This window comes from Cupressus sempervirens, chromosome 4 (assembly GCF_028749045.1).
Source record: "Cupressus sempervirens isolate cs-2001-9-10 chromosome 4, ASM2874904v1, whole genome shotgun sequence".
Taxonomy (NCBI): Eukaryota; Viridiplantae; Streptophyta; class Pinopsida; order Cupressales; family Cupressaceae; genus Cupressus; species Cupressus sempervirens.
The window spans coordinates 159,503,138-159,509,348 of record NC_143121.1 but is presented as its reverse complement, the minus strand read 5'-3'; positions in this window follow the sequence as shown (position 1 = coordinate 159,509,348).

The following is a 6,211-nucleotide window of genomic DNA, read 5'->3' as shown; positions in this document are numbered from 1 at the left end:
CGTACTTGCAAAAATCAAATGACTCTAGATTTCACATCAGATGTCCAATTTTGATGAAAAAAAAGTTGATTTTAGGGGTTCTTTGAACTTCTAAATGTGATGCCAACATCTGATTTCCACTAGCAAGCTCCAACCTTGACCTGCAAAAAAAAATCTCTCTAATGGCTATTTAATGAAACTCCTATGGCTCTGGTACCATGTAAGAATTTGGTATAGCTCTAATACCGTGTAAGAATTTTCCTTAGGACAAAATGATGCCAAGATCAAGAAGCTCAAGCACTAGCGTGCAAAAGAGACTAATGATGATCAAATGAGAATCTCAATAATGAGCAAGATGATAATGTATATCAGATGATTTGATGAATACCTCATGGAAGTGCCTATATATAAAGGCAACTAGAATGACTAGGAGTTAGCAACGAGATAATGATTATAACTCAGCACATGTCCACCAAAGTGTGATTATCCTCCATTGAGCATAGGATTTTATGCGATGATGAGAGGATAAGTTTACATAGGTGTATCTCATGAAGATATGTTGTAGACACCATGTGCTCTAATAAGTTGCTAACTCCTGTGTTGTTGACAAGACAAATCATAGGTCTATGCATATTCTTAAGTGTCTACATGACAACTAATATAAGAATTCATTATCCTAAGTAAACTTAAGTAAAGTGTAATAGTAATTAATTATTTACACTAACACTCCCATTATAGACAATTAGAGGAGTTTTCAAGCAAGCAAGAAAATCATTTTCCATCCAAATGCATTCCTCCTCCATTACGTGTCTTGTCTCAAGCATAATAATATTAAAGATCTAGGAATGCAATTCATAGATCCATGTATTTGTGGAGGAATCCTTCAATAATTTATGCAATAGAAGGTAAAAAACTACAATTAAAGAAATATTCAGATATCTTTATGAATATGAATGATCTTTATATTCATTCATGAAGATATTGGCAAGGTAGATCTAATATTTACCTTCATATTTTGTTTCCTTTATACAATTTCAATTTATTTTCAAGGTTAATTTCTATACAAGGGAATGACCAAGGGAAACCCATTTCCATAAAATTTTCTCTACTTTCCAATGAGTAGGTATAGGTGGTGTAGCAATTAGGAACAAATTCAAAAAGTTTTGGATCTACAAGATTGATTGTTAAAGGTTTGGGTAGAACTTTAAGAAAAAAATTTCCTCAAGCTTCTTGTTCCCTATAACAAAATTGTTGGGGGGAGGGGGGTGGTGTCAATCAACTATCTCAAGTCCATTTAAAATAATTTCCACTCTTTAACTTATCAACAAATAGTCCTTATTATTTAGATTCAACATGTAATCAACCAACAATAGTTTCAAACTTTAAGGATATGAAAATATGAAAAAACATGCAACGCATTGAATCACACATTAACACCAATATATAATGTGGAAACCCAATTTGGGTTAAAACCTACACAAAAATTATCACCCACAAAGAACTTCACTCTTCTGAAGTGAGATCAGTTAAGAACCAAATTTGTTAAAGGTTACAAAGATATTTACTATATGTGACCCTATTAGGGGGTTTTCACTAAAGATCAACTAGATCCACCACTCCTCAATGAATGACCTTATTAGAGGCCTTATTACATTTGTTAGAATTCCATCGTACAAAGGATTTATAGATAGTACTATTAAATCCACTTGGTTAAGAGATTTTCTTCTACAATGAATAGAAAGTAATAGTGAAATAATTTGTAGAAATAGAAACTGTGTTTCCCTATTCAGATCTCCTTTCTTCTCTATACTCTTCTTTACACTCTTCCTTGTTTTTCCAATCAACACACATTTAGTTCAACACACTTTCCTTCACTTGATTTACACTTTACTTTTTTTTTTATTGGTTAGTATACCTTCCTATACTCATTTGACTATCAAAAAAAATAATACTCTTTCGTATCCTTTATATAGGAATTATTTTTTTTCTTAATCATATTCTTTAGGGCTTCCATGAATTCCTCTCATCTTTTTTATCACATCTTAGCTTTCATTCAATGTATTTAGTGCTCGAGAAAATGTTTTATGCATCGTACCATTTGCAATTCACCTTGGAACTTATACTTTTCTTGGATTGTGAACTTTTCCCTGAATCTTTTCCATTTGATCTTACCTAACCAATTTCATCTATATATTTCACTAACAAACTTCTTATCTTTCTTAAAATCTTCTAGATCAATCTTGATCCTCACTCGATGTCATCCTACAATCAATTTAAATAAAACTATTTATCTTTATTAACCTATTTTCTTCCTTTGTCGAACACCTTCATTTCCTGAGTAAACTCTATTTACTTGGTAACACTTCTTTTCTCAGTAACACTTTCTTTCTTGGTAACACTATCAAAAACTTGGTTCTTTATTACATGTTGAGAAACCTTCACCAAACTATTTCTTTTCTTACCAAACACCATTTCTAGTCCTTTAGCACACTCTTATTCCTTATCTTTTCACTTCAAAACTTCAATCCTTTCTTTCCAACCAATATCTTTGACTTGCAAATATTTCTAACTCTTCATTAAATCATGTAAATCAATCAAACCAATATTACCTTATCAAAGACTGATTCATCAATTGCCCATTTAAACTCATATACTTAACATTACTTCATTCAAAACACCACATCCTTCAAATGATTTGAAAACTTACATAAATTAGTAATTTAATGGTCTTGACATAAATTACAAAACAACTAGTCTGATTCTCCTACATTCATTGCAGTGCTCAGTTAACTAACCTTGTTCATCTTCAACATTATTTTGGTTATCAATATCATTTATAGTAACAATTTCCCCCTTTGGATTTGATGGAAAAACATCTAAAATATACCATCCAATACCATGAATCCTAATAATTTCAATTCTTCCTTGGCAACACATCTATACTCTCCTCATATTCTCCCCCTTTCACTATTCATCACCTATTCTATGCCTCACATCCCATATAGTCCTTCTCCTTGGTTCTCGACTCAAATCCTCCTTTGAAAACAATACCAAAGGTGTCTACAATCACTTAGGCTAAAAATAATTTTATTTGGAGTTGTCTCATGTACACATCATTTTTGTTTCCTTGCATCTTTCACTTTCTTCACAACTTTAGGTTGCTCTTAAAGAGTGAGCATCAACATCAACTCATAGATAGATATTATGATAAAGCATGAATTGATGCAACATGCATATTCTTCTAGTGAATATTAGATAGGGGAACAAGCCCTAGTTTACTTCTTAGATACTCAAAAGTATCCTTAGGTAATGGCTTGGTGAAGATATCAACAATATGCTCTTTGGATTTCACATATTCCATCTTTACTTGTTTCTCTTGAACTTTTTCTCTCAGATAGTGATACTTGATTGATACATGCTTTGTCTTGGAATGCATCACATGGTTCTTTGAAACATTTATAGCACTGATATGATCACAGGACCTTTTAATTACTCTTGTATCCCTTCAAGTAACTAATTGATCTACACAATGTTTTAACAATTGATTGCATCAATAACATATTTACCCTTAGCAGTAGACTGGGAAATGTAACTTTACTTTTCGCTTATCCATGTCACCAATCTTTCTCCTAAAAAGAAAGCTCCTCCACTTGTGCTTTTTCTGTCATCCACATTTCTAGTACAATCAACACTAGTAAAGACTTTCAATTCAAAATTGTCATTCTTTTAGTACCATAAGACATAATCCTTAGTTCCTTTCAGTTATCTAAAGATGCTCTTCACAATAGTCATATGTGTCTCTTTAGGATTAGAAGAAAATCTTGACACAATACCAACATCACAAGCAATATCAGTTCTACTATGTACCATATATTGTAGCTTGCCAATCATGGATCTACACAATGTCTCATTTACCTTGGTAAAGTCATCTTTCTTTGACAACTTACATCTAATTATCATCATTGTACCAACTAGTCTTGAGTCTTCAATCCCAAAAGTTTTTAAGATCTCCTTTATATACATTGACTATACTATGTATATCCTTGGTCTTTTGAACTTGTAAGCCAATGAAGAATTTGATTTATTCAATCATTGGCATTTTATATTCCTTCTCATTTCATCAACAAATGATCTACACATTAGCTTATTTCCTCCAAATGTGATATCATCAACAAAGATTTTAGCTAGTAATACATTAGCTTCAAATTCACTTTTTAAGTACAAATTACTATTTTCACTAGTTCTAATGAAACCAATCCTCATTAGATATGAATGGAATCTTTCATACCTTGCTTGGGGTGTCTATTTTAGACCATCTGGTTCCTTGTGCACTTGCATGCCATGTTCTTCTTATCTTTGTCAACAAATCCTTTTGATTGCTCAATGTACAATTATTCTTTTAGTATTTCATCTAGAAATGTAGAATTTAAATCCATTTGATATGCTTTGAATCCTTTATAAGAAACATATGCAAGTAGAGTTATCAAATATTTTAGTCTAGCAACATAGAAAAATGTCTCACAATAATCAATGCCTTCCTCTTGAGCATATCCTTTACACACTAGTCTTTATTTCTTACTTATCACTTCTCCATTCTCATTAAGCTTAATCTTGGGAATCCACTTACTTCCAATAATAATTTTGTCAGGCCTCGGTACTAATGAGTAAGTGTTGTTCTTTTCAATCTGACCAATCTCTTCCTTCATCGCATTAATCAAATTTCCATTTCTAGTATATCCTTGACTATTCTAGGATCAAATTCATAAATCAAACATGCATTATCTCTTAACTTACTTCTTTTCATGACTTTTGCATCTTTATCTCCAATTATATGAGTCAATGAATACCTCCTTCTAACATGCTTTGCTAAGACATGTTCAATTCTCTATTGTTCAACACTTTCTTCACTTGGTGGGGATTCAACTATTTCCTTAGTTTCAACTTGTTGTAGGTTAGGTAAAGTTTCAAGAACTCCTTCCTAAACATATTAAAATCTTTGATAATAGTTAGGTTCATTTTTTCTATCTTCATTTTTTTTTGCAAACTCATCAACCCTTACATTTGCACTTTCTACAATTTTTTTAGTAGCCTTATTAAAACATTTATAAGATTTTCTCTTTGTGGAGTATCTTATAAATATTCCTTCATCTTCTTTAGAATCAAATTCTCCATTCCTAGTATCTTTCGATATGTAACACCTACTTCTAAATATGTTAAAGTAGCTAACATTAGGTGTATTCCCATACCAAAGTTCATAAGGAGTCTTATTTGTACCTTTCTTCAGTTGTACTCAGTTGAGAGTGTGGTAAACAATACTAATGGCTTCTCTTTAGAATATGTGTACAACTTCCTTCTCAATTAACAATGTTTTAGCATAATCAACTATTGACCTATTCCTTCTTTCAATTATGTCATTATGTTGTAGAGTCCTAGGTGTAGAGAGTTGTCTTTTGATTCCATTTTCATTGTAGAAGATAATAAATTCATTAGAATTAAATTCACCTCTTCTCTTAGATCTTAAGAACTTTAGTTACTTGCATATTTCCTTCTCAATTCTTTCCTTATATGATTTAAACACTTGAAATGCATTAGATTATTCCTTCAAAGATATTATAAAAATCATCCTAGAGAAGTCATCAATAAACAAAATGAAATATCGATCACCATAATGACTTTTCACTCTCAAAGGACCACTGATATCGGTATGAACCATCCCTAGTATATCAATAGGAGAGTAGGACTTTCTTGAAAAACTTGATTTTGTCATCTTGCCGATTTAACATTCCTTACACATATTTTTATCTAGCTTTCTTAATCTTGGTAAACCTCTCACTCTTTATTTCTTACCAATCTTGATAAGGTTATCAAAGTTTATATGACATGACCTTTTATGCCATAACTAAGAATCTTCACTTCTTTATTATATATTCGATAACCTTCGTTATACTTTCTTTATTTTATGTTCAGTAACCTTTATTGAACTATTTCTTTGCTTACTGAACACCATTTCCAGCTCGGTAGCATGTTCTTATTCTTGACCTTTTCACTTCACAACTTCAATCCTTTCTTCCTAGCCAATATATAAAACTCTTAAATCTTTTTAACTCTTCATCAAATCATGTAAAATAATCAAACAAATATTACCTTGTCAAAGAATGATTCATCGATTGCCCATTTAAGCTCATATACTTAACATTACTTCTTCATTTCATCTCCTATCTTTACCAACCAT